Genomic DNA, 13,771 nt, shown 5'->3' on the forward strand with positions numbered 1-13,771 from the left:
CACTGGCGGAGCTGTGAGGGGGTCTTAGTACTGCAGCTCTGGGGGATGCCGCAGGATAGAGGTGCACTGGAGGAGCTGTGAGGGGGTCTTAGTACTGAAGCTCTGGGGGATGCCGCAGGATAGAGGTGCACTGGAGGAGCTGTGAGGGGGTCTTAGTACTGAAGCTGCGGGGATGCCACAGGCCAGGATAGAGGTGCACTGGCGGAGCTGTGAGGGGGTCTTAGTACTGCAGCTCTGGGGGATGCCGCAGAATAGAGGTGCACTGGAGGAGCTGTGAGGGGGTCTTAGTACTGAAGCTGCGGGGATGCCACAGGCCAGGATAGAGGTGCACTGGCGGAGCTGTGAGGGGGTCTTGGTACTGAAGCTGCGGGGGATGCTGCAGGATAGAGGTGCACTGGAGGAGCTGTGAGGGGGTCTTCGTACTGAAGCTGCGGGGGATGCCACAGGCCAGGATAGAGGTGCACTGGCGGAGCTGTGGGGGGGGGGTCCTAGTACTGAAGCTGTGGGGGATGCTGCAGCATAGAGGTGCACTGGAGGAGCTGTGAGGGGGTCTTGGTACTGAAGCTGCGGAGGATGCCGCAGGATAGAGGTGCACTGGAGGAGCTATGAGGGGGTCTTCGTACTGAAGCTGCGGGGGATGCCACAGGCCAGGATAGAGGTGCACTGGCGGAGCTGTGAGGGGCCTTCAGAATTCTGAACTTGCGGGGAGCGATGCCGGCGAGGGAAGCGCTCACAGAGCTTGTTCTTTACCCTTGTGCTCAAAGTCCAGGGGGTGCAGAAATGAGGTGTGCTGGAGGAGCATTTCTAGCCTTCTGCATTCCCAATTCTTCACTGCACCTCCCTCCTTCTCTCCTTCACTGATCCTCTCACCACACACCTTTCTTTGTATTAACCCCCTGTTCAGACCGCCACCTTTCCTTCTTGCTTCCTGTCCAACCACCTTCGAACAGGGAATGCCAGCGGGTAGCTTCACACTTGACACCTCCACATACCTTCACGAGAGAGGAGAAAGTGACACATGTAATCACTGCAGAGAGGCCAATGAATGAATGTGAGCTGTAGATGGTGAACTTTTCCCAAGCAAAAGAATCAGAACACAGCCAATTACATTTTTGGAGCTTTGCTCTTGTTTGTTAAAGGGAACGACCTTCGTTCATCAAGTGGTCGAAAAATGTCAGATGTGAAAGTAGTTATTCATGATTTGTTTGTAGTACGTTTTTTGTTAGCAATCCAAAATTAAAGAAATGTATCCGGAGTATTTTCATTCCACTCAATTGCGACACCAATGTTTCTATTGTTTTATACAATCCACTTTTCCCTGAAATAGAAAGTAATACAATGAAATGAATTTATATATGTCTGCAAGGAACTCGATTATTTTTCAAACAAGGTATACAGAGGCCCCTAAATACTTCTTCCATAAATGCCTTTTTGGTGTTTGCTCCACCCCAGTTAAACCTCACACACTTGTCTCTTAGCCCACTAGGTGGCACTGTTCTCACCTCTACACCAACCTCTTCCCCATGACAACGCCAATAGCTGTCATCCTTAACACAATGGCTGACAACACACACCTATCATGGCTTCATTACTGTCCTCTCACATACTTCTTGTAATACTCACAGATACTACGATTACTACCCGCAGGTCGCAGTTATCAACAATATTAATTTTCATTTGGTATTTGGGACTTTTGAGGCCCTTGTGTAGGCATGAAAGTAGCACGAAAATTAAAACATCTACCCACTTTCAACCTTGTCGAAAGTCGACAGTTGTCCAGGAAATTGCTTACTCCGAAAAAATACTGACATTTACGTCATCCCTTCTCTCAATCCATCATTCTTTTGTCCTTCCTCCTCTTTTTCCAGCTTGCTTTCTTCCCTTTTTCGATTCTTTTTGCACCTTTTCATCTATCCATTCAACTTCCCATCCTTCCATCGGTGTCTTTTCCATCCACACCTTCCTTCTCTCCATCTTTCTTTATTATCCTTCCTTTACCCTTTTTTTCTTCCTTTATCATCCATCAATTCTTCTTTCCTTCTTCCAACCCATTCGTCACTCTATCTATTCTTTCCATCCACTCACCCCTCTCTCAATTCATCCTTTATTTTCTTCATTTTTAATCAACCGAAAATGTTGTCTGATATAAATTTGCAATTCGCTGCCTTTAACTTTTGTATACTTTTAAAAGCAATGTTTTCAATCACTTCGCTTGAAGTAATAAATTTGAATCCCGTCATCGATCCAGCATCTATTCCTTTCCCTGAGTATCCATGCATCCGTCCCTCCATCATTCTCTAATTCCATCCCACCCTCAACTTCTCCATTCATCCTTCTCTGCTTCCACCTATCTATGTATTCATCCTTCTCTGCTTCCACCTATTTCTCCATTCATCCTTCTCTGCTTCCACCTATCTTTCCATTCATCCTTCTCTGCTTCCACCTATCTCCCCACCCATCCTTCTCGGCTTCCACCTATCTCTTCACCCATCCTTCTCTGCTTCCACCTATCTCTCCATCCACTCATCTCTGCCTTCACCTAGCTCTCTATTCATCCTTCTCTGCTTCCACCTATCTCTCAATTCATCCTTCTCTGCTTCCACCTATCTCTCCATCCACTCATCTCTGCCTTCACCTAGCTCTCTATTCATCCTTCTCTGCTTCCACCTATCTCCCCACCCATCCTTCTCTGCTTCCACCTATCTTTCCATTCATCCTTCTCTGCTTCCACATATCTCTCCATTCATCCTTCTATGCTTCCACCTATCTCTCCATTCATCCTTCTCTGCTTCCACCTATCTCCCCACCCATCCTTCTCTGCTTCCACCTATCTCTCCATTCATTCTTCTCTGCTTCCACCTATCTCTCCATTCATCCTTCTATGCTTCCACCTATCTCTCCATTCATCCTTCTCTGCTTCCACCTATCTCCCCACCCATCCTTCTCTGCTTCCACCTATCTCTCCATTCATTCTTCTCTGCTTCCACCTAGCTCTCCATTCATCCTTCTATGCTTCCACCTATCTCTCCATTCATCCTTCTCTGCTTCCACCTATCTCTCCACTCATCCTTCTCTGCTTCCACCTATCTCTCCATTCATTCTTCTCTGCTTCCACCTATCTCTCCATTCATTCTTCTCTACTTCCACCTATCTCTCCATTCATCCTTCTCTGCTTCCTCCTATCTCTTCATCCATCCATCTCTGCGTCCATCTATTCATCCAGCCATCCCCCTCGTCCTCTCTTCATCTGTGTCCTTATCTCTACTCCTCCCTCCCTTGGATGGAATTAGAGTGGATCAGAGCTGAAGGAGCCACAATTAACAACGTGAATACTTCATGTTACACACAACTGCTGCCACCGCGACCGCTCAAGCTGCTAAAGCGTGGAGGAGGGGGGGGGGGGGGGGGGGGGGAGGGGAGGAGGGTATGTGTTAACAACGCCCCAGCTTGTAGGTCGTTATGAGAAAAGTTTAGTTTTCCTCCTCATCATTTCGATTGCTGTGTTACTATTTCTGTGTTTCCATGCCGATAGCCGCCAATGTGTGTGATCGTGCACACAACAAAAAACACAAGACCTTGTCTCCGGGAACTCACCAAGCACTTCAACGAAACCCGCGTGGTGAGGAAAACGACAGGATCCCTACCTGAAGACAAGAGTCTATGGCGACCGCGAAGTTGTAGATAATAATCGTTTTGCTCTGTTTCCATTGCGTAAACAGTACAATGAAGAACAATGCAAGAATGTTGCTCAGAAGTAGCCGAACACTCCTCCGAGATGGCCTGTTCTCACGAGAAACCTGCATTGGGAGCAGCAGGGGCGAAACCCCCCCCCCCCCCCCCCCCCCGCCGGCTGCAGGGTTGTTTACCCAGCAAGGCATGGGACTGCTCTGTCACTTAACAACATTTACTGCTACTGCGCCTGGATGTTATGTTACGTGTATTTGTATTTCGCAGAATGATTGAGTAGGGAACACTACCCCAAATTTGGCAGGGAGAAGGATCTTGGTCTAGAAAGCACACTTTTGTTTATTTGGTGTAAATCCGTTCAGTAGTTTTTGAGAAATATCGAAATTTACAGATATCGATATTTGGGAATTCTGCCATCTGATTGGCTGAGGCGTTACGAGTACGAGCTTGCTGCTTATTGGCTGCGAGCGCTGCAAGCGGTTGCAACTAGGAAGTGTTGGCCTCCATTTTGTGATTCCGTCAAAGCGAGTAAGGGGAAAAAAGGGCGAAAAAAGTGGGAAAGAGGAGGGTAGGAGCACTGTAACCTCTGTGGGGTGTTTAAGGTGTGTTATAGACGGGGTGTGAAGCGAAGTATTCACCCCTAGCGGTGTGAGAGTGCTGGGCTACAGAAATTAAGTGAGGTATTGCCTAGAGTCTGATGCTGCTAAGGTGAGCTAGTGCGGAAGTCGGGGATGAAAGCGTGAGCCCAAATTGTGTGTCTTATGCTGTGAAGTCATGTGCTGTGGCCACTGCACTACACCTGTGGAAGTAGTTTCAGCATGTGTTTATACCTACTAGGACAAACTACTGACCTGTACTGGTCTGAAAGTGCTGGCTACGGAAACTATGTGAGGTATTGTTTACAGTCTCATGGTGCTAGGCAGAGCTGCTGCCGGACTCGGGAATGAAAGCGTGAGTCCAGTGTGTCATATGCTGTGAAGTCATGTGCTCTGGCCGCTGTGCCACATCTGCCCAAGTAGTGTCAGTATGTAGTTATACCTACTCGGAGGAACTTTTGTTTCGAACATTGTAACTTGTGTATGGTGCTTAGGGAGTGTTATACAGGGAGTGCGAAGGGTAAATTTGCGCGTATCAAATCATTTGGTATTTGTAAAGTGCAAACTACTCACTCTAACGGGTCTGATGGCGCTGGGGGTGTAAGCTGAGCTGCTGACGGACTCGGGGTAAAGCCGGTGAACTGTACGGATCCCTACTGGTCTGAAAGTGCTGGGTACGGAAATTAAGTGAGGTATTGCCTAGAGTGTCATGCTGCTTAATGGAGCTGCTGCTGGACTCAGGTATGAAACCGTGAGCCTGTGTTTGCTATGCTGTGAAGTCATGTGCTCTGGGCGCTGTGCCACACTTGTCCAACTTGTATATGGTGCTTAGGTGGTGTTGTACAGGGAGTGCGAAGGTAAATCAATACGGTATTTGTAAAGCGCAAACTTCTCACCCCTATGGGGTAGTAGAGGTGGTGATCAAAGCGAGAGCTCTGTGCTGCAAAGTCAGATGGTCTGGCCGCTGCGTCACAGCTATGTGGAGAATACATTTTGGCTAGGGTCCGGGGGTTGCCGTTACCTGCCCCTAAAATAGTGGGCCTAAATTGTCAGTTATATAGATTATCAGTAAGCAATTCATACTCACTCACACACACTAACCTATCCTCTCAATCATTACCTCATGTGCTCATATACAGGACATCAGAAATATTGTTTTCAAAATCTTTGACAGTGGGGTAAATGATACAATTAATTCTTGAACACATTGACTTGTTATGTTATATTATGTGAATGTGTGATGAGTTGAACACTGTAGTGCCTGAGAAGATATCCAATTAACAACATATTCTCTTGTGTAATGGTTATCTGTTATATACCCTTAGGTAGAACACTGGTTGAACCTTCATAATTACAACACATTTTTTGGGGGAGGTGCTTCTAGCCTGAATGACAGAGGGAGAGAGTGATGGTTGTAAAAGGCAGGGGGCGGTATGTTTCAAATTTCGCCTAGGGTGGCAAAACACCTAGAAACGGCTCTGCTTGCTTCCTGTCCAACCACCTTCGAACAGGGAATGCCAGCGGGTAGCTTCACACTTGACACGTCCACATACCTTCATGAGAGAGGAGAAAGTGACACATGTAATCACTGCAGAGAGGCCAATGAATGAATGTGAGCTGTAGATGGTGAACTTTTCCCCAACAGAAGAATCAGAACACAGCCGATTACATTTTTGGAGCTTTGCCCTTGTTTGTTAAAGGGAACGACCTTCGTTCATCAAGTGGTCGAAAAATGTCAGATGTGAAAGTAGTTATTCATGATTTGTTTGTAGTACGTTTTTTGTTAGCAATCCAAAATTAAAGAAATGTATCCAGAGTATTTTCATTCCACTCAATTGCGACACCAATGTTTCTATTGTTTTATACAATCCACTTTTTGCCCTGAAATAGAAAGTAATACAATGAAATGAATTTATATATGTCTGCAAGGAACTCGATTATTTTTCAAACAAGGTATACAGAGGCCCCTAAATACTTCTTCCATAAATGCCTTTTTGGTGTTTGCTCCACCCCAGTTAAACCTCACACACTTGTCGCTTAGCCCACTAGGTGGCACTGTTCTCACCTCTACACCAACCTCTTCCCCATGAGAACGCCAATAGCTGTCATCCTTAACACAATGGCTGACAACACACACCTGTCATGGCTTCATTACTGTCCTCTCACATACTTCTTGTAATACTCACAGATACTACGATTACTACCCGCAGGTCGCAGTTATCAACAATATTAATTTTCATTTGGTATTTGGGACTTTTGAGGCCCTTGTGTAGGCAAGAAAGTAGCACGAAAATTAAAACATCTACCCACTTTGAACCTTGTCGAAAGTCGACAGTTGTCCAGGAAATTGCTTACCCCGAAAAAATACTGACATTTCCGTCATCCCTTCTCTCAATCCATCATTCTTTTGTCCTTCCTCCTCTTTTTCCAGCTTGCTTTCTTCCCTTTTTCGATTCTTTTTGCACTTTTTCATCTATCCATTCAACTTCCCATCCTTCCATCGGTGTCTTTTCCATCCACACCTTCCTTCTCTCCATCTTTCTTTATTATCCTTCCTTTACCCTTTTTTCTTCCTTCATCATCCATCAATTCTTCTTTCCTTCTTCCAACCCATTCGTCACTCTATCTATTCTTTCCATCCACTCACCCCTCTCTCAATTCATCCTTTATTCTCTTCATTTTTAATCAACCGAAAATGTTGTCTGATATAAATTCGCAATTCGCTGCCTTTAACTTTTGTATACTTTTAAAAGCAATGTTTTCAATCACTTCGCTTGAAGAAATAAATTTGAATCCCATCATCGATCCAGCATCTATTCCTTTCCCTGAGTATCCAGGCATCCGTCCCTCCATCATTCTCTAATTCCATCCCACCCTCAACTTCTCCATTCATCCTTCTCTGCTTCCACCTATCTATGTATTCATCCTTCTCTGCTTCCACCTATCTCTCCACCCATCCTTCTCTGCTTCCACCTATCTCTCCATCCACTCATCTCTGCCTTCACCTAGCTCTCTATTCATCCTTCTCTGCTTCCACCTATCTCTCAATTCATCCTTCTCTGCTTCCACCTATCTCTCCATCCACTCATCTCTGCCTTCACCTAGCTCTCTATTCATCCTTCTCTGCTTCCACCTATCTCTCAATTCATCCTTCTCTGCTTCCACCTATCTCTCCATCCACTCATCTCCCTTCACCTAACTCTCTATTCATCCTTCTCTGCTTCCACCTATCTCTCAATTCATCCTTCTCTGCTTCCACCTATCTCTATATTCATCCTTCTCTGCTTCCACCTATCTCCCCACCCATCCTTCTCTGCTTCCACCTATCTTTCAATTCATCCTTCTCTGCTTCCACCTATCTTTCCATTCATCCTTCTCTGCTTCCACCTATCTCTCCATTCATCCTTCTCTGCTTCCACCTATCTCCCCACCCATCCTTCTCTGATTCCACCTATCTCTCCATTCATTCTTCTCTGCTTCCACCTATCTCTCCATTCATTCTTCTCTACTTCCACCTATCTCTCCATTCATCCTTCTCTGCTTCCTCCTATCTCTTCATCCATCCATCTCTGCGTCCATCTATTCATCCAGCCATCCCCCTCGTCCTCTCTTCATCTGTGTCCTTCTCTCTACTCCTCCCTCCCTTGGATGGAATTAGAGTGGATCAGAGCTGAAGGAGCCACAATTAACAACGTGAATACTTCATGTTACACACAACTGCTGCCACCGCGACCGCTCAAGCTGCTAAAGCGTGGAGGAGGGGGGGGGGGGGGTGGGGGGGGAGGGGAGGAGGGTATGTGTTAACAACGCCCCAGCTTGTAGGTCGTTATGAGAAAAGTTTAGTTTTCCTCCTCATCATTTCAATTGCTGTGTTACTATTTCTGTGTTTCCATGCCGATAGCCGCCAATGTGTGTGATCGTGCACACAACAAAAAACACAAGACCTTGTCTCCGGGAACTCACCAAGCACTTCAACGAAACCCGCGTGGTGAGGAAAACGACATGGATCCCTACCTGAAGACAAGAGTCTATGGCGACCGCGAAGTTGTAGATAATAATCGTTTTGCTCTGTTTCCATTGCGTAAACAGTACAAAGAAGAACAATGCAAGAATGTTGCTCAGAAGTAGCCGAACACTCCTCCGAGATGGCCTGTTCTCACGAGAAACCTGCATTGGGTGCAGAAGGCGCGAAACCCACTGAGCTGGAAGTGATATAGCACCCGCACCCGCACCCCCCCCCCCCCCCCACCCGCCCACGCCGGCTGCAGGTTGTTTACTCAGCAAGGCATGGGACCGCTCTGTCACTTAACAACATTTACTGCTACCTGCGCCCTGGATGTTATGTTACGTGTATTTGTATTTCGCAGAATGAGTGAGTAGGGTACACTACCCCAAATTTGGCAGGGAGAAGGGTCTTGGTCTAGAAAGCACGCTTTTGTTTGTTTGGTGTACATCCGTTCAGTAGTTTTTGAGAAATATCGAAATTTACAGATATCGATATTTGGGTATTCTGCCATCTGATTGGCTGAGGCGTTACGAGTACGAGCTTGCTGCTTATTGGCTGCGTGCGCTGCAAGCGGTTTCAACTAGGAAGTGTTGGCCTCCATTTTGTGATTCCGTCAAAGCGAGTAAGGGGAAAAAAGAGCGAAAAAAGTGGGAGAGAGGAGGGTAGGAGCACTGTGGGGTGTTTAAGGTGTGTTGTAGACGGGGTGTGAAGTGAAGTATTCACCCCTAGCGGTGTGAGAGTGCTGGGCTACAGAAATTAAGTGAGGTATTGCCTAGAGTCTGATGCTGCTAAGGTGAGCTAGTGCGGAAGTCGGGGATGAAAGCGTGAGCCCAAATTGTGTGTCTTATGCTGTGAAGTCATGTGCCGTGGCCGCTGCACTACACCTGTGGAAGTAGTTTCAGCATGTGTTTATACCTACTAGGACAAACTACTGACCTGTACTGGTCTGAAAGTGCTGGGCTACGGAAACTATGTGAGGTATTGTTTACAGTCTCATGGTGCTAGGCAGAGCTGCTGCCGGACTCGGGAATGAAAGCGTGAGTCCAGTGTGTCATATGCTGTGAAGTCATGTGCTCTGGCCGCTGTGCCACATCTGCCCAAGTAGTGTCAGTATGTAGTTATACCTACTCGGAGGAACTTTTGTTTCGAACATTGTAACTTGTGTATGGTGCTTAGGGAGTGTTATAAAGGGAGTGCGAAGGTAAATTTGCGCGTATCAAATCAATTTGGTATTTGTAAAGTGCAAACTACTCACTCTAACGGGTCTGATGGCGAAGGGGGTGTAAGCTGAGCTGCTGACGGACTCGGGGTAAAGCCGGTGAACTGTACTGATCCCTACTGGTCTGAAAGTGCTGGGTACGGAAATTAAGTGAGGTATTGCCTAGAGTGTCATGCTGCTTAATGGAGCTGCTGCTGGACTCAGGTATTGAGCCTGTGTTTGCTATGCTGTGAAGTCATGTGCTCTGGGCGGTGTGCCACACTTGTCCAACTTGTATATGGTGCTTAGGTGGTGTTGTACAGGGAGTGCGAAGGTAAATCAATACGGTATTTGTAAAGCGCAAACTTCTCACCCCTATGGGGTAGTAGAGGTGGTGATCAAAGCGAGAGCTCTGTGCTGCAAAGTCAGATGGTCTGGCCGCTGCGTCACAGCTATGTGGAGAATACATTTTGGCTAGGGTCCGGGGGTTGCCGTTACCTGCCCCTAAAATAGTGGGCCTAAGTTGTCAGTTATAGGGTGGCTCTAAAAAGAGCCCTTGTGTTGATTAGTTGGAGCTACATATAAGTGCGGATGCACAACTTCAAGTTATTCAGGAAAACTCGATTTCCGTGATCTGTGAAGTGTACTCCGTCACTTCTATAGATTTCAGCCATATCAAAACATATGTTGTTGTTGTAGAAGGACCCCATTTTGTGGTCTCTGAGGTATGCAGACACAGCTTTGTTGAGTTTCTTCCTAGATTTTTCAATCTGAGGACAAAATTGTTTTGACCATTTCCACTTCTGTCTTTGGCATATATTGGAATATACAAAGGCAGTTTGAGGGAAAAGTGACATCAATTGTCTAAAGGTGTCCCTCATAAGCATTTCCAAACCTACCCCAGTCAATGTGCCTAGGTCGTTTCCGCCACAGTGCACAATCATGAGGTCAGGGTGTTGGAGATGCAAACAGGTTTTAACCAAAGGCAACAATTGGTGCCACTTCAATCCTCTCTGTGCAAACCATTTAATATCCACATTTTGTAAACCTAGGTCTAAGTCAATACGTCTCTGTTCTGCATACCTCTTGCACCAGAAAATATAGCTATGTCCTGCGATCCACACTAGCATTTTGAACGTATGGCTGGAAGGTATGGAAAGATGTCTGTAGCTCATGCAGTTCCTTGGTAGAATAAGAGATATGTTTAAAGATGGGGAACTACTTTTTATTGCCATACAAAATGATACGTGATTGATAGACGAAAAGCATTCTATTTTAAAAGTAGGGTGCACATTCGTTTTGTGGAAAAGCATCTTTGTGATTAGTTAAGAAAAAGCAGTGTCAACGTGGAGTACATATCATACGATAAAAGTTGTCAACTCAACCACACCTGCTACTTGCATTTGGAAGGCAGTATTCGAACTTCAAACAATCGTGAACTTTTAACCTGCACGTGCCGTTAAATGTTCGAGAAAATGTTGCAAAAAAATATGGTAAAGTTTAAAAAGATTGATGAACTTGTAACCTGCACGTGTTGTAAAATGTTCTAGAATGTGTGAAGCAACAAAATTCTAGACAGAACAGCACCAGGAAGAGGAAGAAGCAGGGAGTGGGGGGACGGGGGGAGATGGGCAGAATGGCAGACATGCACAATTAAGTATAGCACAAGTATAGACAAACAATGGCCAAAATGAAATACACCAACAAGGAGCACAAGTCACACAACTCGCCTACATCACACCAGTGAATGAACATAGAAGTGAAAACCATGCTGCATTCATAGAGGATGTATACAAAGGTGGGTCGTTGGTGTTGTGGGATGTCTGTGACCATGGTCATCATGGATGAGATGCCCAGCACGTGGCACATGGGTGAGTTCACTGTCTGTAACGTTGCAAACAGCTGCTCCTCCCTCCCACGAGCTCCCACACTTTTGTACGGTGCACTGTTGTATCTCGTGCACTCGTACGGCACACCATTGTAATGCCTATTTGTGCATGTGCTGCTGCATTCCAACTACACCATCACAGTGCCGTTTGGAGGTGGTGCATGCCACTTTACAACATCGACTGCTGCGGCCCTTGTGGCAGGCCACACCAGAACACAGAGACACGCTTACCAAACTTCCTGTACACGGAGATGTCCGAGACACCCCGTTCCTGTTGTCGGCTAGGCACACCCCTGCGCTGACCTGTGTATTCTGGACCAGCACACGCCGGTTGTGCATGCAGGAGGATGCGTGTATAGCTACATGTCCAGGCTCACTGCCAACGCTGAGGTGATAGCACACTGTGATGTTGCAGGGCTAGTGCCTATCATGCTAACACAATGACCAGAGGGACACACTTGCTCAGATGCAGGTTTGGGGGGCGTTGGCGGTCCCAGAGTTGTTCTGAAGAGTCTTGTGGCCCTCATGGGTATCCCTGTATCATGCTCATTTATTCTATGGCACCTGTGGGTGTTCTGGTGTGGCTCTTGGCTGTGTTCTCTTTCATGGTGCAGGTAGTCATCCTGCTTAACACCATCAGAAAGCAGGTGTAAAATCCCTGGTGCTAACGTGGCTTATCGCCGGAATTTGTTTTGCATTGCAGTTGGTGTGAAAGTTGTGATGTGATTTTTTGCGTGTGCAGGACAATATACGAACTGGGCAGTGTATCTCGTCAAGATCCAGCACCTGACGCCCGATTCCCAATCAATATAAATACAATGAGGTTTCGTAAATGATTTTGTGTGTACACTGTGAGTGCAGCCACTACGTCAGTGCAATTCAATACAGGATTTTAGTATTTAGAATAAATCGCAAAGGTGCACCTCGTGTCTTTTTGCACGGGAACGGCTAGTCGGCATTTCATTATCAGCACTTTAATGGAAGTAAAGTTGAGATAAATCTAACACACTATTCAGAAGTTGGTGGAAACTGCAGACATCACCAGTATTCCCGCGATAAGTCTTCCAAAATTTCATTCCATGGTGGACTTCATCAAATAACAGTAATAAGAACAAGAAAGAGTTACACAGCAGTTAAGAAAACAACCAGAAATGTTATTAATTTTTTTATTCAAAGTTTATTTATTTATTAACATACATCAACGATATAGTAATAAACAAAATTTATCAAAAAATAACAAGGTAGAACACTGCTGTGGGGACCATGGATGTGGACAACAGAGCCTGGAAAAAAAAGCACAAAATAAGGACGGGTGTAATGCGCATATCAAAGGAGAGAGATATAGAGAAAAAGACAAGGAAAAAAAAGCTAGAGAGAAAAAGAGAGGGAAGGAAAGAAAGGGAGTGAGAAAGGGGGAAGAGAGAGAGTTAGAGAGAGAGAAAGAGGGAGAGGGAGAGGGAGAGAGGGGGAGAGGGGGAGAGAGAGAGAGAGAGAGAGAGAGAGAGAGAGACACTGCTGCCCCTGCGCATCCATGAGCAAATAATTACCTGGTGCCACCGGAGTGTGCAGCAGTGGGCACTGCACGTGCCCGTCAAAACTCCGCGCATCCCACATATGTCTCTGAGTCCTGAGTCATGAATGGCGGAGACCACATCATCTTCTCCATGGCCCGGCAGATCTCACACATGTCGATGAGTCCTGAGTCATGAATGACGGAGACTACATCAGCTTCTCCGCGGCCCGGCAGATCTCACACATGTTGCTGAGTCCTGAGTCATCAATGGCGGAGACCACATCAGCTTTTGGGGCCACTAAGCCTGTGGAAGTTAAGTTCATGCCACGTGGTGGTAGGCCCCTGTTGGCCATATCAGCTTCGGGTGGCACTAACCCTGTGCATCTGAAGTCTGCGCCAAGGGGGTGGAAGGCCCCTGAGGGCTGTACAGATTAGGGTGTGAGTAACCTTCTGCGCAAGTTTTGAAAGACTTTTTATGGTTGAGACACATGGAGCGTCCGGCATCTAATCAGCACCGGCAATAAAGGATGTGACGTTGTCGATCTATAATATTTGCGTGGTCACATGGCCTGTGACGCATGTGCCGGATGGGTGTGGTGTGTGTGCAAACATGCTCTCAGGGAGTGGGTGGGAGATGTGGAGAACTAGACCTGCACACCAACAACGAGTACGCCTGCGACAGGTAGCTATGTGGGGCCATCGTCGGAACGTAATCTGAGTGGCGCGGCGTACGACTGAACAGGGCAGGGAGAGCTACAATGGCGCAGACAGCTCGTAGTACTGCGTCTGTGAGTGGACTGGATGGGCCGCAGCTGTCGAGCCTGTGTGCGAACTGTTCATAACTCACACTACATAAGTATTGAAAAATCATTTTGTGATTCAG

Source organism: Triturus cristatus, chromosome 7 (assembly GCF_964204655.1).
Source record: "Triturus cristatus chromosome 7, aTriCri1.1, whole genome shotgun sequence".
NCBI classification, from domain to species: Eukaryota; Metazoa; Chordata; class Amphibia; order Caudata; family Salamandridae; genus Triturus; species Triturus cristatus.